Consider the following 27,136-nt stretch of genomic DNA (forward strand, 5'->3'; position numbering starts at 1 on the left):
TCCCAAGGACTTGACTACCCAGCAGCCGCATAAGATCGTCTCGAACATGATCTCCCACAGTGGGCAGCTCTTCATGTTTGGGCATAGAAGAAAAAAAGTATATGAAAGATACTGCAAGAATGAACAAGGTGTGAGAAGGGACAGCTGAAACAGAAATCACAGCTATAGACTGTCACCGCACCAGACTGAATAAACAAATTTGGATTATGCCATGCAACACTTTCAAAATGAAGCTTTTTACAGGACCACAAAACTGGTTCAGTTTCTTTTCTTTACCGTCATGCACTACTTTATTGCAGCCAAGATTGAAAAAAGAAGTGCTGGCAAAGTCACAGCAGGACAGTTGTACTTGTGACTAGAGCTGCTCCTTGCAGAAAAATGAAGTTTCAGTTGTCTGAGGTTATTGTGAATTAATGCTGGAGTATGGCTAAAAGTCTGAGCCAAATACATTTAAGTATGTTTGTTTTTAAATAAAAATTCATTCTGACATTTTCAAAATTAAATATTTTGATATTCTATTTTGAAGCAATATTGTTTTAAATTCTGCTTGAATTCAAAATGATAAGAAGGAGAAGGAAGACGAACTAAAAAATATACAGAATTTTGAGGTGGACAAAGTAATTATGTTGATGAATTATTATTATTTTGGTTAGATCAAGTATAGGAAATATCAGTTGCCCCAGCAGTTTAAATTCTGACATGTTTAGTCCTGTTTTATTAAACCATCTTCCCAGGCATGGCTATGTCAAAGTGCTGCATGCTTTTTACTAAGCAATTGCATGTGAAGAGGGATTGCAGTTAGAATGATGTAATAAAAAAGAGCCAATCATGGCTGATTATGCTGATCTGCTCACAGACAGTCAATAGGAAATGGACCCTAGATCTCTAGTCTTGAATAATTTACACTGTGCAATATAAGTTTTATTTCAGAATATTCAAGTGCTCATGGTTCCAAAATGCTATAACCCTTGGGGATTAAACCAACAAGAAAAGATGGAGGGAAAGAAGATTAACAGTTAAGAGCACTTTGATTATTTCTTTGTGATCAGATGGAAATTGTCCTGTACTGAATGCATATACTTTAATTGCAATGGTCTTTTGGAAACTTTAAACTCCAGACTTCATTTTATTTTTACCTCTGCTGTGGAGATGACATCATTTTATGGTACCGCTTCATTTCTGCTAAGGAGAGAGAAGAATTCTGTGGGATGCTACCTGGCTGGGGTCTCTCTGTGGTACAATGTGTTCTTTAATTGTAAGAAACAGTTCCTATTCAGTGAGTTCATCAGGAGAGCTTAGTTAAGTAAGGATCTTTCTACTCATTTTTTGGGTAGGCAAACCTTCAGAAGAAAGAAAGAAAGAAGTGAATAGCCTAAAGTCACTAGCACAATAATCATAGTCCTTTCCAGTCCATTTGACTGGACCACAGTATAGGATTTTTTACGCTGAAGACTCAACATATTTTTCTATATGCCCCTTCCACCCAAAGGGGACTTGAAGCTATAAGGGTTGAAATTGATATCATAATGAGTAATATATACTGCAGAGAAGAAATCCATCATATAGTAGATGAGGAAAGGCAGTTTTCCCATCTGTAGCATCTTTGATGATCCTATTATCTTTGTATTTGCATAACTTGTATGAGATGGACACTATTTTTCTTTGCTGCAGTAGTTTATTATTGACTGTGATGAGCTTGTCCCTTGGTCAATGAATTTCCATTTTGTGCAGTAAATGGAAAACCTTTGTTGTATCATAGACAGTCTGTCTATGATCCAGAGTCTGGAGACTCAGAAAGTCTACCTCAGGTCCACTCTGAGAAATTGGACAGCTAGCAAATATGCAAATATAGACAGTGATATAGGAAACAGATTTTTCACTGTGTGCAGGAACCTTACTCGCAAATACACCTGGGAGGTTATGGTATACACTGAGCCTTCCCTGACAGTCATCAGGCAATCAAGAAACCATCTAGACAGAATGAATGGTAGGGTAGAAGGAGATATATGAAAGGGAGTATCTTTCAGTGGAAGTATGGAAACAGCCCATGAGATCCACAGATTGTTACTGCCCATACATGCTGAAAGACTGGTGGCTTCTAGGATGAATAACGGGGTTCTGAGTTTTTTTATGTTTGCATCTCTGGACTCAATCTAAGCTGGTCCTGACTTAGAACTATTACAAAAACAGTTTTGTAATAGACCAGGTATCTTTCATAATAGGCCTCACTACCATATCATGATGAGGAATAAGAGGGCAGAAAACCAGTAGATATCCTCAGCATGTGCCTTTTCTGCTGGGCTGTTTGGGCAGGCAATAGCACTGTGGAGGGCCGCGTAGCTATGTTGTCATAGCTTGTGGTGGTGCAGCAACAGCAGTAGCTGTGGATGTGAACTAAAGTAGTTGTTTTGGGTCAGAAAAAAGACCCTGCTGTGATGAGGTTCACCTCCAGGAAGCCCATCTCTTGCAAAGCTTCCATGCAGTCTACATAGATGCAGGAGCTGGTGCTATACAACAGGTTTATTAAGGGATAATATTCCAGTCATGCTCCAGGACTCGGGTACCAGAGACTTGTTCATCATTCTGTATGATGTAAGGATAAAAGTTAAATACCACTTTTTTGAGGAAGAGGAAACAAAATGTCTATACCAACCAGAGGAGATGAGATAGGCATTTGTCTATTTCTGCAAAAACTCCCTGATGTTTAGATATTACTGGTGTCTCCAATTTAGAAATGAGTAACATACTTTATACCATCTTCAGGATGCAACTGATTGCACTAAATAATATGGTGCTTCCAAGACCTAAAGAATCAACCTCTCTGTGTATTAGTCTATTCAAATGCTGAAGAAAGGGTGTCCAATATTAAGAGAAATGAGGGGATTTTCCCTTTCAGGGAAGAAAAGTAAGGACACAATCTGCAAGTGTGAAATGTGAAACAGAATAAAATTGAAAAGCAATAGAGGAGAGCAATCATCCTATGCAATTCTTTCATTTTAAGCATCAGTGAGCAGTGACGCTGATGAGAACATTCAGCTTGCATTTACCAAAAAGTACCATTCTAAGTTTGAGAAATATGTGCCAGTTACTGTGTGGGCCTCACTTGAGAGGAGCTTTTGCATAAGGAGGACCATGAAAACTGGAAAAAGCAAGCATGACCTTTGGCACCACAAAATTTGATTGTAATGAAGATGAATGTCTCCTGCCAAAAGGACAAAGCCAAAGTAATGAAACAAGGGTTTGATTGACAGCATGTTGACTGACAAGAATATTACCCATGTCATGCTATAGGGTGCTCAGCTGTGGTCTCTTAAAGTAGGAAGCAAAGACGTTACAGACCTGTCCAGGAGTTTATGAACTCGAGGATGCAAAAATGATTTTTCGTAGAACATCATCTAAACTAGAAAAGTCCTTAAGACAAGAAATAATATATTCAGTGGTGAAAAAAATGACTCGAGCTTTAATAGAGAGGAGGGAAAACACCAAGGTCAGAGATTATTTTTTTTTCCACTTGTGAAGATTTACAAGCTGGGACTGAGCAGGGGTGTAGAGGCCAGTGGTCTGTGTAGATGTAATAGATGCATTCACTCACCTCTTTGGCCACAGACTTTCCTATTCCCAACAACGAATTTCCTTTCTTTAGGACACTGGCTAGTCTTAATTGTGGTTGCAAACATAGGATCCCAAAGGTAAACAGAATTTTTTGGGGGCAGGTCAAAAAAGCTCTTTTCTTTTCAGAGCTTTTTTCGATAATCTGTTTTTGGTTTTTTTTAACTTTGATCTGCCATGCTCTCCAAATGCTCTGTGCTGCTCTTGTTATTTTGATTCCTTCCTTGGTCTTCATCTCAAAAATAATCTGAAAAGACCTAATTTACAAACTAATTTTAGGGGAAAAAAAGACAGATTTCCCCCAAAGTTATTAATCTACAGCACTTGTTTTCACCTTGTGATATGCAGAGTCCTATGGTTCTGCAGTCCACTTAGGAAAAGTCCCTAAAAAAGTAACTAAGAATTTTTTTTTTGTGATTGGAAATTCAAAAAGATTGAAGATTGCTGGTCTACAGGTATCACCCTGAAAGTTGAAAAAGGGAATTAAGAAGAACCTGTCAGGGTTATAGTTGGTCTATGCATGATCTCTCACATATATTAGAGGTCAGAACTGTTAACTCCAGGCCCATGTAAATAGGCACAGAAAAAGCTAGGCCAAGATGAGATCGATGCCACAGGAAGGACTGGAATAGCTAGAGGAAAAAGGTTTCATTGCATGACAATTTTGATGCTTCTAAATTGGTTTTTGCTGCTCTCTGTCCATTCTTCAGTGTATTCCCCAAAGGGTATCAGGTTGAAAACTCCATTTTCAGTTGGAAGTGGGCAGATCTTAAATTCAGGTGATTTTAGGTTTCCTCTCCTCTAAAGGGCCATCAGAACTGCTCTCCCCACTTTTTGGCTTTGAAAGTGTACTTCAGCAAAAATACATTTTGTTGAGACAAGTGGTCTGCACAGATTTTACTAGAGTTTAGGCACTGCTGCATGGTGTGTCGCGAGACCCCATGAGAGCAGCACGCAGGGCAAATGCCTTGGGTCTGCATTAGCCCAAAGGAACGATAGCAGTTCCTTCACTGTGAAAAAGGGCATGTGTGTGATGAAGTAGAACAGTTGTCATTAGAGGTCTGTGTTTAAGTGAAAGCATCCAAGGTCTGTGGCAAAGGCAGTTACATTGCCTTGCAAGCTTTTCCTTTCTGTGTGAAAGTGTTAGGTGAATTACTTTTAATCACACACCACAGTTTGCAGTCCCAGAAGCATCGATCCTTCCTTCCATAAAGAGCTTCAAAACCAGGTGGCTGTGCTTTCCAGCGCATCATGAAACATGAGATGTTATTCTAGCAAGCACCCAAGTACATCACACTTTACAGGGTATTTCTGAACCTGTTGAAAAGTGCTGGTTTTGGTAACTGTTTGCATGTAATTTCTTTCCTAAAACCGGTGTTCTGTCACTACTTAATGTCTCATTCCCTCATTAAAAACACTAAGCTGACATTTCCTACGGATGGTCTAACTTTTGTGTTAGATTATGCCAGGCATAAGGGTGACATCATATTGTCTGTGCTCCAGAGAGTTCCAAGGTTTAGGATTATAAAATCCAGAAGGAAGAAGAGAGAGAGAAAACAGTGATTAGTGGTAAGGTGAAGTAACATTTAAAATACATCTTTTTTTTTTTTTTTGTTCTAAACAGGCTGCATCCTTTGTTTATAAGCTGAATCTCTGCTGTGAAAACTAGAGCAAGTAAAAATACAGGATCTCATTTTTCTGATAAGGTTGCCCTTTCTTCTTTGTAGCTATGACTTTTTGACCAGGTCTTGTAAGATGGTAGGACTGTGATGCTTCCTCTGAGGGATAAATCTTACCTCACTGAGATAACAAAAGGACAAGCTATTGAGTACATATTTGGCCGAGGAGGGTTTTTGACTGTTCAAGTATGGAATAGGCAAGTGCTTTAAACAGAAAAGTGCCAGTGGAGGCACGTACTTGGATTTGGTTCACTGCTACAATCTCTTATTAAGTCTAATAGCTGAGACAAAGTCAAGTGATTAAGCCAGGAAAATACATACTCTCCAAAACAGTACCACATAAGAATGAATTAAGTGTCAAGTGTCATTCTGCAAGCCTACGACATATGCTTATAGACATTTTCTTGGCTATGATACGAAGGCTAAAACCACAGTGGTGACCTAAGGTGGCCCTGAAGTCTACAAACTAGGTGCCTATATTCTCACTACGACTGACTGGAAGAAGAAGCTAAATTAATTATGAACTGCTGCTCGTAATTCAGCCAGAACATTGATCTGATCTTTCTTTTTTTTTTTTCTTTTTTTTTTCTTTTCTTTTTTTCTATTTAGTCCTGATGTAAGGTCATACTTTATAAGAAAATAATTATTTTCTCTTTTCAGAGCTTCCTCTTGTATCAGTGTCCCACACTCTAACAGTAGCTGAGTAAAGACAGGGACAAGATGTCCATCAGTTCTCTGTAAAAGTGAGCATGTGATGTTTAAGTAAACAGACTGGGCATTTGGTGTCCTGTTCCACATTTCTTTGCTAGCTGTCACTGATTATAAATAGCTCTAAAAAGAAGCAGAGGAAGAAAAAATTATACGAGATGGCAGGCTAATTCAGCTTCCACCCAGGAAGGTAACTGTCTATGTCATACACCCTGCATGTGCTTCTCATTTTGAGGTGTGTTTCAGAAGTAAATGAAATCTGAAAAATTAAAGGGAGACAATTTAGGGAAAAGCAAAGTTGGTAAGATCCAAATAAAAAGTTATCCCTCTGCTCCTCTCCTTCACCCTCTGCCACTAACGCAGGTAGAATCAACATAGCAAGCAACTGGATTTCTGACCCTGCTCCCTTTGAAGTCAGTGACAAAATTCCCATTAATTTCTACAGAACTAGGCTCAGATTTTTAATTTGCAGTGTCTGTTTCACAGTGGATTGTATATATTGTCCCAGCAGCACACCTTTGTGCTGCCAAAATCCATTGAGATGCTTTGCACTGTCATTCAACAGAGTGGGTTGGGCTCATTTAAGCTTAGTTAATTGTTAGCTACACATACAGAGTGGCTGCTTTTCAAATGCTAAATTTTAAGCCTTTCCCTCTTTTCTCCTTCTACTTTGGTAAAATACAGGATGTTCTCTGGGCATTCTTGGCAAAAACAAACAAGATCTTTAAGCATATCCTATATATATTGAGTCCTCAAATAATCAGAGGGAATGCCATTCACCTTTCCAATCTCATCTCTTTGCAGAGCTCAAGACCTTGTCTATACACGTGTTGTATAAGTTTAAGTGACTCAAACCTAGCTCAATCATGTTAAAGCAGTGCAAACTCTCCCATTAAGTGCATTTGAAGAAATTTAAATCTCCCTTAAACTGATTTAGCTTGTGGCCCTTTGTAAACTAAGGCAAGCAATTAAAATAAGAGATAAACTGGTACATCATGTTAAACTGGTGCAACTTTTCTTGTACAGATAACACTTAATAGAAATTTCAGGCACAAATAGGAACTTCATTGAGAGATGGCAAGTCATGAATATAGCAGAAGATCCTAATTAATTTTGCACCTACGTATGCTGAGGTATCTACACTTCATTGTCTGAAGAGCAGGATACAGTGGTGAACTGACCTGAACTCATACAGAAAGTTTGGGGAAAGGGTAGAGTTCGCTGAACATCTTCTTTACCTCAAATCCATTCCAAAAGGGAAGAATTATGTTCAAAGACAGATGGACTTTCAGTTAAGGCACTTGGCTGGGGTGTATTTCTATCCTTATCTCAGGTTTCTTTTACTAGGAATGCCATTTAGGCCCAGATGGAGAGTAGGTCCTTTGGGTGCTCAACTCTTTTTGGCCCCAGCAGTTTGATCCACAGGGCTTCCTGGAGTCCCTGAAAGCCCAGGTGCTATGAGATGGCCTGTTCGGAGCTAGCCAAGGGAAGCTGGCTCAACTTCTGCCCCTCCTGCAGAAATTTAAGATCTTGAATAAAAGCTGCTCTTGGGGTCCTGCCGTCTACATTGGATCCATAGTACAGTCCAGCTAAAGAACCCACAAGCCTTGGGGGAAAAAAAGAAGGGAAAGGCTTCTAGTTTGTGCTTAGGGTGCCTATGCTAGAAACATTTATAACTGGGAGGGACAGAGCACACTGGCTTTTCGCTCCACTCTGAAGAGCAACAACGATTTTACATTAGACAGTCACAGGGTAATGAAAAAAATCAACAGAAAACCCAGAGCACAAGGACTGAAATGCATATACCCACTCTGAGCTGAAACCAGCCAACGTTCAAAAATTCATGTAGGATTAAGAGGTGAATTTTGAGTCCTGTCTTTTATACCAAAGTAGTTCTGTAAAGGATGGGGGTGCCAAAGGCCAAAGATACGATGTGATTTATGAAGAAGAGGAACAGAAACACAGCACAGAAAGCAGAGGTGATGTACACAATTATTTGTATCATCAGGTCCAATTCCAAACATTTCACATAACTGCACTTCACTGAGAGTCATTGAGACCCTGCTAAAGCACAGCACTTCCAAGTTTTTCACAAGTTTTCTGACCCCTCAAGCAGTTGCTTGGACTAGCATCTTGGAAAATGTATCTCAGTTCATTTTGACAGGGAACATTTTACCTCAGCCCTGAGTGTCTCAATAATCCTTTGTGAATGGCTGAAGTCATTGAAACCTCCTGCACTGCAGTAATATATTCCTTCCTCTAACAGACAGACTTGTTTTCTGAAGGTTTATTGAAAAATGAAAGTCTCACATAAAATGTACTTCAGATCATTTAACTTTTCTATCTCCTTTTATAATCCAATGAATTTTATTCGTTTTAGTAATCTCCTTGTGAGCCTAAGTACTGTGGGGCTGAGATTAAAATACAGTGCATACGAATCTGGGTTCATAAAAGAAATTAAGTCTCTTCTTGCTTATAAGGTTGCAGTCACTTGATTTAGCCAATGCAGCTGAGAAATGGGATGCAAGTAAACTGCCTGCTAACTGATTTTTATTCTTCTGTGTCTACACAAATCAAGTTCAGATGGTTCAGCTACTATCTAAATTAGGGTTGATAAAGCGGACACATCTCTGCAGGGAATCCTTTCTTGAGATATTAAACCTGCAGCCCATATCAGTATTTTGTAGCACTATCAGCCGATGTGATCAGTGACAAAGATTAGCAGTGAGCTGATGTCCATGGCTATTTTTCCTTGCCCTGTTTCAGCAGAGATGGGTGCAGTAGTGTAAGTACAGATACAACTGATTGTAAACGTGCCCTTGACTGACAGCAAAAAATGAACCCCCCAAGTAAAGTACTTATCCTTTGATAACAGTGGCCTCCATTGAAGCCAGTCCAACTGTGGCCCAATATAGTGAAAAACTCTTGTATATTCCTTGTTTTTCACCAACAGCTGAGAGAACCAAACAACTGAGAACTGCTTTGTTTCTTACCCTGCAACTTAAGTGGAAAGTTATCAAACTTAGCTTCTAATAAAGAATACATTCCTGTGAAACTGAATATGATTGATGGTTTCTTGCAATTTTAAATAATCCCCTCTAATGCTTTATTCCAATTCTTAAAATACTTTTGTTTTAAGACAGCTATTCCTGACAGCTGGTTTAATTCTGAAAAAAAGAAGAAAAACCCAACAGTCAGAAATACAGAGTGAAGAACCGCTCGACTCTGGTGCCAAATTCCCCCTCACAAGATTCCAACCTCAGACAGGCAAGGAAGAAAGGTGCAGGCACCTTTTGAGATCAGCTCATTTGGAAAGATCAAAAAGAGGACAGAAGTACAGCTACACTCACATCCTTACCTTTTGTGTTGTGCTTTCAGAAAGACTTTAAATATTCTGGTAAAAAATTGGCTTGGATGAAGACAATGCTACCCTGTTCCTCTCAGTAATCTTCGTTACTCTAGTTCTAATGGAGGTAGATCCAAAATCTTGGTGGGTGAGAGAAGTGTTCAGGTATGGAATGAAAAGACCTCTTCCATTTAGTAGTGAAGTTCTGACACAAACTAGATATCCAAGTGCAAATACCTCATCCCCTGAGAATGCTCCAAATCCATACTCAAAACAATGACTGAATATTGCAGTCCTGAGCCATCTTGTGTTGGTAGAAATGAAAGGCATCATAAACACCCTAGTGACTGTTTAATTCAGTAGCCAAACCATAGGAATATGGTGTATCCTAACGTGATCTATGTACATTAACTTAAATATGTGGTAAATAAAGCTAAAGCACAGAAAAGATTAAAACTTTAGAATTTTATTCCTTCAGATTTGAGACGCACCACTATCTGAGATGATACAGAATTGTAAGCAAATATTATTACACACTTTCAAGTGTCTTTAGTTAAAAAAAAACTAGAAGAAAAAAAAAGTGTTTTTACTTTTGTTATCTTTTTTAATTTTTTTAAGAAGGCTTGGACTGTGGTAGAAGAACTTTTGGTAATTGTGCCACTTTGAAGTGTCCTTACAACTCAGACGATGGCAAGATGCTGAAGATATGATCTATAAAGGCACAGAGCAATGACAAGCAGTAAAATCTGTGCATCTGCTTGATGGTTAAATAGAACAAAAGGTTTACAGACATATGAATAAGGACAGACATATAAAATGCAGACATATACAAGACAGTACTTATTTGAATTTCCCATGAAAAGTATTGGGCATGGTTGTAATTTTGGTTAAAAATACAGTATACTTCTCACCTTCATAAGGCAGTTAATTCTCCTCATGAAGCAGGAGGAAGAAGGAACTCTCGTTCAAGTTCCTTCTCTTGCTGTACCTTGATAACATGGCCAGTATGGATTCACTGCTTTGGAGTAAGACGGAACATCACTTACTGCTTCTGTAGACTAGTAGGAAATACTTTCCATAGCAAAACAGTGAAAGAACTGACTCAGATTTGTGCAGGTGTTGGGAATGTTGCACTACTGCTAATCAGGGACATTTTGTCCCTGGTCCAAAACTGTTTCTCAAAGACCAGTTTCTTCATGTCCCATTGAATACATCTTTGTTCTTGTGGATGTCTCTTACTTTTGGGACCTTCTAAAAGTGGCTGTTATGACATTTATTCCTATGGATATAGGAAACAATAACTATAAAGTGTTTGAACATGTAAAGTCATATGGCAGTAAGGAAATCGGTCAAAGCTGTTACAGAGAAAGAGAAATACATGGACAACTTCATAGCATTACGTGAAGAGAAACATTGCCTGGATCATCACAAATCACAGTATGACATAACCAAGTAAGTTGAAGGAATGCCTGACCTTGTACAGAGAGATTTACCTGCCACTGTCAAGATTCCATGATAATTCATAAATATGAACCAAACTATTCAGAATTGAGTTTCTGCTTTTCTTTCTGTTGAGAAACCTTCCCAAACTTCATTTCCTTTAGGTCATAACTGAAATATTCATTAGTGTGTAATGTAGACTTGTGGGACTTCTAAAAAAATGCACAATAGATATGGATTCAGGATGGTATAATTACAGTTTTCCATTATACATGGTGAGCAGAGCAAGTTCAAGATCAGTTTTTCTTGCTGTATTATACCATTTGAAAGAAAATGTCAGACACATCATGCTAAAATAGGATGATATTCTTCCTACACAAGCACAGACAGTGCACTAATGAGCTGACTCTTCTGTCAAATTTGGAACATGCAGGAGTTGACCGGAGAGCACGTCAAGGTAGCTTCTGTAGTACATAATTTAACTAGTAAATAATAGGAAAAGTAAGTCAATTGGTGCTTACCACTCTCCTGAACCAGTGAATTTTCACTGAAAAGGATTGGCTAAATGGCATAAAAAAAGTTGTGCTAAAATTTGGAACTTGCAAATGAGTAGAACTTCATCAAAAAATCATTTGCTAGGAAATTAGATAAGTTGGACAATACACTGAAGCATGCTCAACTGATGAGAGAGAAACTTTTCAGATAGTTTTGGAAACAGTAATAGAGCCAAAATCAAGAGTCAGGAATACCTCATGAGAAGTGAATAACCATTCACTTTTCCCTCTCCCCATCAGAAAATCTGATGTGTAATGCAGAAACACTGATGGCTCACTATTCATCCTCCAGTGCCTTTTTGATGACTAGAGGATATACTTATCAGGTGGGTGACTGTCTCACAACAGTAGTGCTTAATGACAAAACTTGGACTCCATTCTTAACTTCAGCACAGTCTGATGATGGTCAGACGTAGAGTTGCCAATGAAGTACTGGGACTAGAACTGTCTACAGGAAATGCCCATTGCATCTCCTGACTAAGTTAGATTTATTGTCTTCAGTCCAGGTGTAAAAAAGAGGAGAGCGGCATTTTCATGTCTGTTGTCACAGGGGATTATACCACAGAGGAAACAGTGGTCCTTTGTCCACAATGCTCAAGATTAACTCTGCAGAGCTGGCAGCATCCCCAACACCTGGCATTTGCCTTGTATCCTGACTTGGCTCTGTGTGACACCCTAATGCTCCTAAGTCAATAAAAATTAATTCATATTCAAACTATATCAGTACAAGGCCATACCAGAGTCTGCAAGCCTACTTTTTAAGTAAGGACAGTCATTTAGTAGTTCTAAATATATTGATTTGAGGCAGTCCGGAGATCACTGTATCTCACTCTGAGGCGTGATGTAGCTAAAGTGTGACCCAAGAAAACTTTACAATTACATTGCAAGAGACGATGGAAGGTTCCTCTTTCTCTGGAATGAAACCCCAATAGTGATGCAAATAAGCATGGGAAACATTTACAACACTGGACAGTGATCTGTTACCTACTTTTCATTCATTGTCCAAAATGTAAGTCTAAGTTTGTACAAAAAAAGGCACATGAAATGATCATAGACTATTGGCCCTGACACTGAAGAAGCCTACAATTAATTGTTAACCTCACCTTTCAACTGAAAAAACTCCTCTGATGAATTAAGATTAGGGCCACCTCAAAACAAAGGTGGTTCATTCCTCATCCTGCAACTAAGCTATGAAAACACCTCATTTCTGGTGGTGGTTCACACCTTGGGTTCAGACAGCCTATTCTGAACATATTTATCCCTTTCCATGCTGTTCAAGTCAGCATAACTGTAATAATGAGAACTCCTTTTCAGCAAACAGAACATTTAGTAAAAACTTTGTGTGTCAAATAATTGGGTTCACCAACTGTGAAGTTAGGTCAGAAGAAATGAAACATGTGAAGATCTTCCTTTCACTACAACAAAAATAATTCCTGTTATTGTAATGGTACTTCTAGACTTTTATACAGAGACAAGTCACAAATTCAGGATGCCAAATAGGATGCGGCTGAGCAACTTGGTCTTCATTTTCCTTGGGATGGGAAAAAAGTAAAAGAAACCATACACATTGCAATTTATGGAGCAATAAATGGACTGAATAGCGGAATAAACATCAGTAGAGAACATAAAGATGCCATGAAACATTTCCACCAAAATGGTTGAAGTCTCGCTTCCCTGACAAATCCACCAAGAGACATTTTCATTCCTCTCTATTTTTGTAAAACTAAGGATAGTCTGAACAAAGGGAAAAGAGATCATTAAGAGTTTAAAAACAAAAGAAGTTTTAACTTCGCACATCACGTGTCTTTCAGTGATGCTATTAGGGAAATTAATGAAACCCATTTTCTTTACTCTGGGGCTCTGGAAAAGTCATTAGATTGGAATGAATATATAACACTACATCAATCTAATTTCAAGAGAGGGAATCGGCAAACCAATGAGCAGATGCAGCTTCAGAAAATTCACCTTAATGGCAGTAATGTAAGTTTCATGAGTTACAGTAGAAAGCAAATTAAAAACAACACAAAGAGACAATGATTCAATGGAGCACAAACACAACAATTAAGTGCCTCTAACTATTCAGCATCATCTTTACAATTAACAATGCCACATTACTAATCTCAGGATTTGGCTCGTCCTGTTTATCTGAACGATATCCTCCCAGCGCACCCTTCCTCAGACACAGATTGAAAGCATGTTCCCTTAAATAGCCATGCATTTGGTGACTTTGAAATTTCACTAAGGAGACAACTTTGCAGAATATTCATTTGGGACAGGGGAAAAAGGATTTTCTTGTAGGGTTTTAAAATGTCATTACTTTAAAAATATACCTACTTTTGAACATTTATTTGAAACCTTAGTATACGCTGTTCCTCTTTTTAAGTAAGTGATGCATTTTTGTTCTTTTAATTAATTTTTATTGCTAGTATTTGCTTTATTTTAAGAGTCACTCTGAAACCAAATTAAAAATAAAACTGATGTGTTAATACAAAAACCAGAAACAAATACTACAGGCCTCTGTGGAACCAAGAAAATAAGAGAAACTGAAGGTAGAGAACAGGCCTGGATGATTGCAACTTTAACAACTAAAGCTCCTGCTTCTTTCTGTAGTTTCACAGACAAAGATCCTTGCTGATTTTTAGAGGTTTTACACAGCTCTTGCCTACCTTGACACTTGACAGAAGCTCAGATCCTTCCTAGAGATGTTGCCTATGGAGTAATATTGCATGATGAAGAAAATGTTCCAGAATTTCCATGTACACTAGTGGGACCTAGTACTCACTGGCTATAATGGTCATTTGACATTGCCTTTTGCAGACAGCTGCAAGCATATACTACCCGGGCTGCAAAGGAGGCTATATGAACTCATAAACAGTGTAGACAGTACTACCTCAATCTGTGCTCAAAGTAGCAATATGCTTTGCACAGCCTTCTGGCTTAGCCTTTGGAGCTGGCTTTTGACCTGGCGGCCAAGTAAAGCAAAGCCAAAGCCATGCTCCCCCTTGTGCAACCATAGCCTTACAGACAGGGTTTTCAGACCAAGGTCCAGTGCAGCATCTTTCCCTGCCAACCTCTACTTCCTTTGGAAGAATGAAATTAACTAAACTCCAGTTTCTTGAAGTCAAATTCTGCCCTTTGATTCAAAACCTTAGAGAGGTAAACTCTTAGTTCTACAATTAAAACTCTTTAGTGTCCTTGATAGGAGTCAAATAGGCAATTCCCATATGAGCGACATGTTGTTAATACTAATGTTTAATTCTTTCTGCGTATATCTGCAGAGAAGTAGAAACATTCTTGATTCCTTTTTTGCTCTGTTTATCACAGTTCATCTCATATTATTTCTCTTCTTTGTAATTTAGAACGGTCCATCTTCTAATGAGGAGTCAAATACAGTATGTCTGAAGCAACCAAGCACTCAGTATGAATATCAAACACCAAGACAATAGCTTGGTGGTTCACTGGAATCTGCTGCTTGGAAATCTTCCTTGTAAAAAATGACTTTTGCTGCTAGTGAGCAGCAGTGAATAATGTTCAGTGCGAAGGATACAGGCAAACTGCTGATATCATATCAACAGTAACAGACACTAAGATCACTTGGCAGCTGGTTAACCTTAGGCGGGATGCTTGGGTCTTCAGAATATGTGTAAAGGAGCAGAGAGCTTGCATACTGGCCAAAATAATCTCTGGTGCAGGGACTGTAACTGATACTGTCTAACAAGTGCCCTTGTTGAAAAATAAAAGACCGTGTGACCCAGCACCTCTCTGACAAATACAATATTCCCAACAATCCTCATCAATCTCCACTTAAGATTTAGTGTGACAACTGACTTACTTGCCATAAGAAACGGGCTTGGAAACAGTATGTGTTGCATCTTCCCTTGAAAATACTGTATTTTGCAGAATGGTAACTGTCACTCCACTAAATTTAATGAATGCCAAGTATACAGAGGAGATTTACAAGCCTATTGCTTTATTGCTACTGCAACAATGTTTTTGTAATCAACAAAACAACTATACTGTAAATGTATTTTATACTTTTCCTGGCAGAAAGTTTTATAACATTTTATAAATGTCAAGAAAGGTGGGGGGAAAAAAAGGGGGAGGGGGAACCTGGAGGAAGTCTGGTCTATTTATTTATTTTTGTCTCTTGACAGCTGCATTCAAGAGACCAGGATGATATTTGTGAATAAATGGCATGACTTCAGAAACTAATAAATTCCTCCAAGAGGAGGAATTGAAGAGGCTTGAGCAATTTGGTACTAAAGAGGAGTTATTGTAATTGTGAAACATAAAAACCAGCTTCTGGGCTGTGCTTTAACACATAGACTGGGGAGCTAGAAAGTTTACGTTTTTAATAAAGTCTTTCTGAAGCAGCTTAGGCAGGTGCTTGAAGCAGATTCTGACTTACACAGTGGTGCTCACTTACTTTTTCTCCAGCAGAAGTTTGTCCAGAAGGACAGTGTTAGTCACTGTCACCAGTGAAATGAAGAAAGTGCAGAGTCGTGGTAGTAATTATTTGCTAGAGAAAGCACTGATGAAGACTCCCTGCCAGCAGCAAGCAGGATGCACTGGAAGAATTCTGACTCACTGAGGTGCCTTTGCCGTGGTTCTGCAATTGTCAATACTGAACGTCCCAGATCCACCAGCACAGCATTTTACATCTGATTCGAGCATACATGTGGTATGTAACCTAACCTAAACCTACCTTCTGCTAGGTTTAGTGTATGGTTCCACATTACAGTTTCACTGATGCTACTGCAGGCTGTTGCCAGAATATTCCTGCCCCCCAGTCCTGTGCATTCCCTCCCAACCTTCTTCGTGCTGGAAATAGTGGTCCTACACTGATGTCATACCTGGCAGTGGGAGTGAGCTGCTGACAGGACATGGAGAAGCAGAACTATTCTTTTAGAAGCAGCCCTTGGTACTATGAGGTCGCTGTAATGTGAAACTGGATCCTTAGCCAGAATACCAGCCTTCGGGTTTATGCTCCTGCTCTAGCAATTAAACTCATAGTGCTGCAGGCAAGCAGAATCTGATGCAGTGTGAAGCCTGATGCAACAAGTTCACCCATCTGAGTATTTTTAAACAAACTTGAACTAGCAGTGTGGCTGATATCGGTTCACATAGCTGTGACATTTTTGAAGTTATGAGATCGAAAACTGAATTTACTGTATCATCGAACCACAGCCTTGGGCACGATGCCTCTTGAGACTGGTTATCAGCTGGTGGACTTTATGCATATCCCATTGCCCAAGGCAGAACCTCAAATCCTCTGGATTATTAGAAGAGAAAGAAATAACATAAGCAGAAATGTTCCACATTTAGGTAGCAGAAAGCTTTCTGAAACAACCACTGCTCTTAGTATTAATCTATTCTTAGCACTAGTCTCCACATACTAGCTACTGATGGACATATCCCTAACTATAAACAGCGACACTAATGAAGCTCTGAGACATCACAGTAACTTATTAACACCTTTACTCTGCCCTTTTACAATAGAGGCATTATTGTTGCTGCTCAGGTCTAGAAGAGACTCAATTTTGAGAAAAGTTTGTTATTCCAGTGTACTTAAGTATTGCTTTGTTTCAGCTTCTAAAATGACTGATCTTTGTCCTTCACAGTAGAGTCAATTCCTCTTTTTATTTTTTTAATATGGCAAAATACCTGGTTTATTATTACTTCAGTTCCCCTCCAGATTTAAAAGTGGGCTCTCAACCGTGATACATATTCCTTGCCTTTCCTTTAACTTTTGATCTGCTTGATTTCAGCTGGAGCTTATCACAACACTGTGAATATTTCTGTTTGAAAGGTTGAAGAGTTTTTCTTGAGCAAGCTTGTCATAAATTTGCTACTTACCTAAGCCCATTTAAAGCCAACAAAAAGTATGTATCCACCCAGAAAGGTGCAGAATTTCTTTGATGCTTTGCAAGCGTGTTTCATTCAGACATATGTTCTAGGCAGGACTTAGCTTAAGCTTCTTTCATTGTGGACCAATTTTCTCTGGATTAGCTACTCATAAGAAGTGCAAACACTGGCAGTTACCACAGAACAGGTGGCAACTTTCTATGTGGCCACATCACTCTTACTTTTTTGATGGATGTGTGACTCTCATCCATTTTTCTGACAGACATCCATTTATTCATCAATTTATCTATCACTGCCCATGATAGCAAGCACATACCTTACCAAAGCACCAGATATAACATGCCTTCAGAAGCCCTTCTACTCCTTTTATTGTTCTGTATTTTAATGGTATGAACACCAGAGGACCTGAGCAAATGCCCATCTGAACAGCATTTACTCTTCTTGCATTGCTGTAGAAATACCTTGGAAGGAAATTTCATACAGGTGAAAAGCAATTCAGGGCCTAAGATTTTGGTCTTTATGGTCTGGATCTTAGATTCTTCTTTCAGTAATGAAAGTTATCCCAAATTTTGAGGTGGCCTGCAGAAATGGGGTGGTAAGTTGGGCCATTTCTTTGGCTACAGATTTTTCTTTGGCTATAGATTTTTCTTCACTGACTCTTACCCACCTTCTTGGAATTTCTGGTAAAAAGCAACAAACTACTGATCACTGGTAATTAAAGTTACTAAATTTGAACATTTGACTACATGACAGAAGGAAACTTGAATGCTTTCAGTTCATTAGCTTACAATTTAGTTCTTAAGGATAGAGTGGCCTGTGTTTGTAGAAAAGCAGATCTTGCAGCTCAAAAGTTAAATCCTACTATTTTCTTTCTTCCCCTGAAGATGCTCTTGTTCAGCACTGTGGTGAAAGGCCTTCCTGATACTCAGAATGAAGCCTAGCAGGGAAGAGGCAATGTACCTTTCTCCTTGCTTTGCACACTTCCAGGAACCCTCTGAACTGTAAAACCTTTCTGTGCCTGCACATAGAATCATAGAATAGTTTGGGTTGGAAGGGACCTCTGAAGGTCATCTAGTCCAACCCCCCTGCCGTGGGCAGGGACATCTTCAACTAGATCAGGTTGTTCTACTTTCATCAAAGCTGGTTTTGCATTTTCCACATTTGTTGCCTTGTTATAATCCGTATCCCTTCCTTTACCTTGCAGTGAGCTCTTAGCCACATGAAGTCATGTTCGAAAACCAGTGAGAAAAAAGAGGAAAAAAAAAACAACAGAGTAAGGTTGTCCTGGTTTCGGCTGAGATAGAGTTAATTTTCTTCCTAGTAGCTGGTACAGTGCTGTGTTTTGGATTTAGCATGAGAATATTGTTGATAACACACTTGGTTGTTGTTAAGCAGTGCTTACACTAGTCAAGGACTTTTCAGCTTCCCATGCTCTGCCGACTGAGAAGGCTGGAGGTGCACAAGAAGCTGGGAGGGGGCACAGCCAGGACAGCTGACCCAAACTGGCCAAAGGGACGTTCCATACCAAGGGACATTCCATACCATGTGATGTCAGGCTCAGTACATAAACTGGGGGAAAGCTGGCCGGGGGGGCCACTGCTCAGGGACTGGCTGGGCATCGGTCGGCGCGTGGTGAGCAACTGCATCGTGCATCACTTGCTTTGTGTATTCTTTTATTATTATTGTTATTATTACTATTTTATTATATTTCAATTATTAAATTACTCATCCCACCAAGGGGGGGAGAGAGTGTGGCTGTGGGGTGCTCAGTTGCTGGCTGAGATTAAACCACGACAGGTTTATGTATTTAAAAGAGAATTGCTGTTATTATCTCTTTAGGCCAAAATAACAATGTTAATATCTGAGATCCCAAGAGTAGCTAACTGACCTGGAACTGCCAGCCTTATTCACACGTTCAACCACAGACAGCCTCATTTTCTTTACTTCTGGAGTAGGTACTACTCAGTATGCAGAAGCATGAAGCAGCATAACACAGTATGAATAGATATGGGCTTAGACTCTTCTGTTTGTACTCATGACGTACTAGAGCTGCGTGAAAAATGGATTTCTTTGTTTGTCAGCCAACAAAGTAAACAAATGGGAAAAAAATTGGGGACTGAATAAATCTTCAATTCCAGGCATTTAATTTTTTCTTGGTCTCCATTTTATTTATTTTTAAAAGGAAAATTCATCTGAAGACACAATTCAGAAAGAAACATATCAAAGTATTCTGGGTGGAAAAAGACAAAAGGAAAGGGCTTGCTTCCTTTGTGAACTCATTTTTCTCAGGCAGTCTGTTTGTTGAAATCAGTTTTAATTCATGAGTTAAACTGCAATTATCCTGTGATTTTTGGTGTCTTGCTGTTCCTCAGCCTTTGCATTGCTAAGAGCCTTGCCTCCACACTCTTACAGCCTGCCTTTCCCAGAGGCTCTCTCGGGGCAGCGCTGCCCCAGGCTGCTCTCCTATTGCTGCCTGTGGGGCTGGGACCTGGCAGATGCCCCCTGCCCTCCCCAGGCCTGAGCTTTTGGCCACCCCGGGGCAGCCGGTGGGGCGCCTGGCCCAGGCAGAGCAAATCAGCCAGCGGTACCTGCCCCGGCAACCATGTGCTGCAACGGGAGCCGCGTGCATCACCAGCCCTTTCTGGTTTAATTTTTCCTTAAAAGTAACTCTGTTATAGTCAATGTGTGCCATCAGCCACAGACCCTGCTAGTAACTGTCTCAGCACCCTTTCTGCTACACCGTGTTTCGGAAATCTTGTGATCTACGTATTTCTGCAGACTAAAGTCCCTTTTACCCGGAGTCTAAGTGCTTCTACATGTGATGGGTGTGTGCGGGGAAATATTTGCTTGAAATGTAGCATTATTTACCTTTTGAAAAAACAAAGAAATGAATGAAGAGCTTCTCGTCCCCAACCCACATAACTTTTACCTTTTGGGCTCATACAGTTTGGTTCAAAATTATTTTACAAGCTTCCTTAAAAGCAGCTTAGCTCATTTTGAAAAATACTAAATAATAAACCATAAAGAAAGATTAAAAATAGAATCAAAGATTTGGGGCATAAGAAAAAAGGCCGACCTGACAATACTGGCCATGAATATAGGTGAATAGGTCTTGGGCCACTGTCATCCTCCCTCCTTGCCTTATTTCACAGCTCAGTGCACTACGTCCTCTCATCTCACTGGTGTGAGGTGGCCATTTAAGGGTCATTTCAAACACAGTGTGCAGTTCTGAATATATCACAATTAACAAAACACCTGCTCTAAACAAGTGCACTAATCTGCTAGATGCATCCAATGAACATCTTATACAATCCTTAATAGCTCTTGTGTTTTTAGCTGGCAGTATGTAGCCTGCTGATTGTAAATTTGTCTTTGCTGGACAAGAGACAATGAGTGGCTGTTTACCTTGAAAGCAATCTGCTTACAAGTCCTGCCATCACTGTGGTCGGTGGGCTGCTAAGGATTCAAGAGTGCATTTTGGGATGGAGGGAGGACCATCTTTAGCTTAGGAAAGAAACATTTGCGGTTTGACTGGTCAGTTGTAAAACATAATCTGTACTAATTGGTACACTAACATCATTCAACAAGCAGTATTTTCCACTGAGAGAAGATACTGGGTCCTGAAGATTCCGATATGTGAAAGACATTGCCAGAACCAACAATGAAATAAATAACCAGAAATGGCAGGTGGTCATTGTGGAAGGGCTATTACCTCGTCTAGCGCACTGCTTCTAATCCTCTGCAATATTTGAGCCAGTTTGCACAACCATGTAAGACATTCCTTGTAACTTCTTCTCCAGTGCTAGTTTTTGTAGCTTTCTTGGAGCCAATGGAAAAGAACGAGAGCTATATTTTTCTGTGCATGAGATGTTATGCACTGTGCTGATAAGCACTTTGCACTTTTTCACTTCCTCTCTTATAACTTTGTATCTCATAGCGTTAACAGAACAGGTTTGACCTACTCGTGTTTATCTGTTTTGTTACTTGCAGGCTTGCTTTATCTGTGTCATCCCTCTGAATTGAAACATTGAGTTGGTGTTCCTTGTTACCTCAGATAAAATCTTCATTATTGCAAAATGAATTTCATTCTGCAGTCTTAAAAATTCATAGCTGGCTACATGCATAAGCACATAAACACCAGACACCACTCCTGCTGCTACTTCATAAGGCTTCATTGCACCAAGGAGCAAATACAGGCACAGCTGATGACACAGGATCACAGGGCTCTCTTAGGACTTCCTCCAGCCACCTGCTTCTTGACACAAAATACCTTCTCTTTCCTTCCGGACACCCCAGGGCAGGGAACTGTTGGCAAACAGCTCTGCATTTGGTGCCTTCGACATTCAAATGTTTTGTTCTCACTGTTCTTTACCTTCCCCCCGCCAACCTGCTTTGCAATGCAACATCGTTAGTTCTTGATAATCTACAGGGCATGGAAATGACAGTGTGTGGTTGGTGATTACTTGAGATATCATCTAATGGCTGATCTTTAGCTGATCTGGTTTGCCTCCACACATTCCCCTGCATTCATGTGACAGGGCATACCCAGTGTGACCCCCTTCAGCAGCTTATACTAAGAAAAAGGAGGTCTTCCAAAAGCCACTGCCCCATTTACTAGAGAGGACAAAGGATGCTGAGAGCCCCTTTGTGGGAGGCTGGCCCCAAACACTTGCAGTTCCTCTCTTATTGCTATTCCCCTGACCAGTGGTGCAACGCAATGGAAGGTCTCAAAGGATCTTCTTCATTGCCTTGGCACATGTTGAGCACCACGGTTGCCCATGTTGAGGAGCGATGAGGATAGTGCACACATTCGGGTACAATGACATTCTGCTGGCTCAGGACTCACAGCAGCTATAAACCACCAAAACTCATCCAAACCAGCCAAAGTCTCCTAATGTAGCTGTTGTGAGGGTGGCACAGACTGGCACACATAGCTTTGCTGTAACTATCAAAGTGAAGAAGGCATGGAGGATGAATCACACCAGACAGTAACACAAACATAACACCCAAAGCCACCTACGTGCACATCCAGCTTGCACTGAAATCTGAACCACCCAGGCGCTTTACCAGGCTCATTTCTTGATCCAAATTCAATTGCTGACCCTTCCTGCTCATGGAATTCATGGAGATCTCTGCACTTCCCTCATGAGAAAAGCCAAATTGTCACAAGAATTATATAATATTCATGTGTATATTCAAACACTATAATCCAAAGTTGTAATTACGCTGCTGAAATTTTAAGTTTTCAGTGAGTATAAAACTCAGGTATTTCTACCCCAAAGGCACAGGTTCCCACCGGCTGAACTAAAGAGTTATTCTGAGAGGTTTTAGTCCTCTAGGACTTCGTGGGCCACACTAAAACAGTTACGATTTCATCTAGGAGAAGGTACCAAAAATCATACACACTATCCTACTCTTCCGTAATTCTCACTAGACTGCTTCTTCCATGGCTTCTTCACTCCATGGGATTCCCTGTATATGCACTCTGCCCCACTCATTTAAAATGCTCCTGGATATTTTTCTCTTTGCCTGCCAGGCAGAGGGATTTATCAAACATATTATCCCTGAAGCAGGCTGCCATTTTTTTCCCCTTGAGAAATCAGCAAAAACACTCCATTTCTGCACTGTAGAATATATTCTTCCAAAACTTTGCACCTTGCTGATGGAATAGCTGATCTCTCCATCCCACTCCTCTCCTAGTGCTTGGTTCAGTCTTCCCAGTCTGCTTAACCTTGCAGAACAGACCTGACAAAAAATTACAGCCTGCATCATCAATCTATTGAGAACCCAATGCAAAGTACTATGGTCCCAAGTGTGTGAGAGATATTTCCATTCTAAATAAAAAAAGTGCACAATTTTAATATGGGGAATATATATTGAACTTGCAACATGCCTTCTTTATTAAAAAAAATAAAGCACATACAACTAATGTCAATAATGGCAAGTTGTCTTCTATAACAATCAGGTTTAATTGTTCATTCTGACACACTCCAGCACTCTATTAAACACAGATTACTCGGGTCTGAATAAATGAATACAAAGTAAGCTGGCCCACCACTCTGCACACATCAGTGGAAATAATGAATTACATCATTTCATGAAAATGCATAAAGGGCCAGGGAAGGTCAAGAGCTTGTTATAATTTCACGTTGACCATTTCTGTTCCAGTTTTCTAGAGCAGAGTATGTTCTGGAAATGCCTTATTTCTTCCATGAGAGGTCATTCTATTTTTTACACTGGATTTTTTTTTCCCCTAAGTGAGAATTTTGTATAATGCAGGTGGTAGGATATTTGCTTTTAAATGTTTTAAAATTCTACGGCCCATATTTTTATTTGCTAAGACACATTTATGAAGTGATGTTTAGTTGTTGCTCCTTAGTGTGGTGATTGATTTTGCTAGTGAACACACAGCAGGAGACATATATCCACCAGCAGAGGGAGTGGACTTGGACTGCATAACGTGTTGACTTTTCTTTAATTGTTCTCACAGCACCTTGAGATCTCTATTAGTAGAAGGACCCTGTTTTGCCAGACACAGCATGCAGTGACAGCAAGACGCAATCCTTGCACTACTGGTTTTAGAATTTACATACGTACAAAAACTTAATTGAAAAAATAGCAAGGCTTGCTGAGTTGTGCTTTAACAGATTTGGTTAGTTTGTAAGAGAAAGCATAATGAAACAAAACCACCAACAAATAAGGACACTGTGCACGTTACTGCCTTACGTACTAATAAACTCTGTGCAGCTATTACATGGGTAATGTTCTGTAAAAGCATACAGTATACAAATGATTCACATGAACGGTGTTCACTTTACTAATCCCATCAACCTTCTTGTTCAGTCCAAGGGACAAGTTCGTGTTTCCTGTGATATCCCAAGTCTGTAATTGAATAGATATAATGTCCTTTTCCCTTTGCTCATGTTTTGACATTTTCGGAAGTCTATGCAGTTGAAGGTTATTAAATTCCTGGTAAGTGGAAAAGCAGAAGCTGCTGCTACTGGTGCTAATGCTCCCCAAAGAAATATTTACCCTTTAATGCATTTACGTAAATATTGAGAGCTCTAGAACACGCTATGTAAGATTTTCACCAGGCTGAAAGCAGGTCATTCAGATAACCATTTACAAATGTATGTCAAATAAATTCAAGAGCTCAAACTGTTGCTTTGTACAGGAATATGACTGTAAATTATGACTCAAAAGGCTCTTTAGGACAGTATACATAGGAGTTGATCCAAGGCCTCTTGAAATCATCAAAGTCCATTACTGGTAATGGAGACTCCAATACCAAACCCCTACTTATCTGGGAAAATCCCAGTCCTTTTCTGTATTAGTTTTACCATTTATATTTCAACAACATACTGAGGCCCTGTACTGAAAGCCTACGCTCCCTCACTCAGCTTCCTACTGTACACCCACACATGGTGCCAGACAACTGGGCACAGATTAAACTGATGCTTTGAGGCTCTGATTCATCAAATATTCTCAGTTTCTGTGGGAGAACACTCAGTAGTATTTGCCAGCATGAGGAGGGATGTTCACTCTGCCCTACAGCAAGAGATCATCTCTTCCCCAAAGGAAACATAAGGCTATACATTTTTGTAGCACAGATACCTCTTAAAAATGTGGCCAGATGGGTCCATGGCTCTCCAGAATGGGGGAGGCAGCATCACGGCCCAATGAACAGAGCACAGGCTCACCAAAGTTATGTAAAAACGTGTTTGGGTAAAAGAGACTATCACACAGCTACAGTAGGTAATTCTCAGGTCTCTCACGCCTCAATCACTTCCTACCATTAGGGTTTAGGAGAAGGCTTGAAGGAAGGTTATGTACCACCTGCCTAAAACAGGAGGTCTCTGAAACCTTCTTCTGAAGCATCTGGCCTTTGATGGACCGTGTAATACACAGGTTTGTGTCCTGATGATAGTTCCAATGCTTTGAAGGGAAGCTGAGATCAGATGTGGAGCTGAAATTCACCTACACCAGGTTTCATACCACTGGACTTGTAAAGACACTACTGTCTCTTTTACTTTCTCTGCTAAAGCTTGCCTAATGCCTCCAGGAATGTCAGTAAATACATGAAGGCTTTCTTCAGGAAGTTATATCAATGTTCTGGATGCAAATTGATGATAATTGTAATTGTTTATGTAAGTTGCCTCTTCTGCTAGTGCCTCTGTCACTAGCTACTATGAGCACCCCAGTGACTGCTGGTAACTGTTGGATCTGCAGGTTATCCAAGGACCCTGACTTTGGGATATAGCTAACACTGCTCCAAACTCCTTCTGTAATCCTCACTCTTCCAGAAAGCTGTTTCTTTCACCTTGGATCAGAGCAAAACTTGAGGCAACTCAGAACTGGATTCATTGTACAGACAACAAGCACAATGTTGTGCAGTGACAAAAACAACATATACGTGATCAAAAAGCATGCCTACAGCCTGGCATCCTGAATCCAAAGGATCCAAGCTGTTTCCCCTCCCTCATACATTATATCATGTATTCTTTTATTAATTATAATATCCCATTGTGTAATTTTAAAGTGATTAATTACTTCATCCATACACAGTGGGCATGCAAGCTCCAGTCATTAGCAACACCATGTGTTCAGTTCATGCCACAAATCTTTAAATAGTGTTTTGGTCTGCACATAATGCCAGTGTCTTCTGTAGTATCTTGTAGAGACATTTGGCAGTCCTTTGATGGAAGACAGGCATCCTGCTCATTAATTTTCTAGCTGTTTATCAGTCATACTGTCAGGTTCCCATTATTTCAATTGCATGACTACAATAATTAGTGTCTTTAGACCTCCTTAGCCTTGCTCCAGGCTATGGTGCTGACCTCTGCTGGGTTTAAAGTTTATTCCAAATGAATGTGTGTTTATTCATCTCCGAGGTGTTGTATTTTTAATGCTTAGTGGGGGTTTTCTACACACTTTAAACAAGCTTGCAAAAAGTAACATGTATCTCAAAGGCACCAGAGATTCCAACTGAGGAAGCTAAGTAGGAATCATCTCAGATTATTATATTCAGATTCACTAGCCGAATAGCCTGGTAGTGGTGAAGCAAATCACAGGATACCTGGATGGGTAGAATGTCAATTTGCTAAAGACGCTTGACTGACACTCAGAATATATCTCTTCATTTTTCACAATGTCTTACCATCATTCACAAACTGAACACCTGTCTATTACAAAACTCATCTTCTGCCACTACAAAACAGACACCAAGACACTGACAGCAAACCAAGAAGATTACATCAGGTTGAACACATATCCATTACAAACTCCAACCCTTACCTCTACACATTAATTATCGCGTTTAACATCATCATAAGCTGAACTCTTACTACAAACTTCAGGCCTCATCCCTGCACAACACTGAGAACATTAGAGCAGACTGAATATTTATCCATTACAAATTCCACATTTCAGATATTTCCATGGGAGTATCACCTTTGTGGGAACAGCAAGATCAGGCAATTGCTTAAAACATCCTTCCCACACCTGCTCCCAAACACCTCCTCCCTTGTGCAGGACAGTCCTTCCAAGCGGCAGAGGCGCCAACACCCCCCTCCCCGCCCCGAGCTCCGCCTTCTCAAGCCATCAGCTGTATCCCACTGTCTGCCGCGTCCCAGAACCGCCACAGCCACGGCAGCAGCACCTCCCTGAGGTGATGGCTTCAGGTGTCCCGCATTTCATCCATTGCAGTCAGAGGAAAGGACCCAAAGGCTCAGCCCGCCCCTGACAAGCTCCCTGGGAGCACAAAGTCCCGGGCACCCCACGGCACCCGCGACCCGGGGTGTCACAGCCTCGGCAGCTCCTGGGGCGCACCTCGTAGATCCCGCACTGGGAGACGAGCCCGGCTCCAGGCCGCTGGGGCGGGTCGCGGCGCGGGACCCGTCCCTGCCCTTCCCCATCGCCCTCCCACCCGGGAGCCC

Source organism: Pygoscelis adeliae, unplaced genomic scaffold (genome assembly GCF_000699105.1).
Source record: "Pygoscelis adeliae isolate BGI_AS28 unplaced genomic scaffold, ASM69910v1 Scaffold227, whole genome shotgun sequence".
Lineage (NCBI taxonomy): Eukaryota > Metazoa > Chordata > Aves > Sphenisciformes > Spheniscidae > Pygoscelis > Pygoscelis adeliae.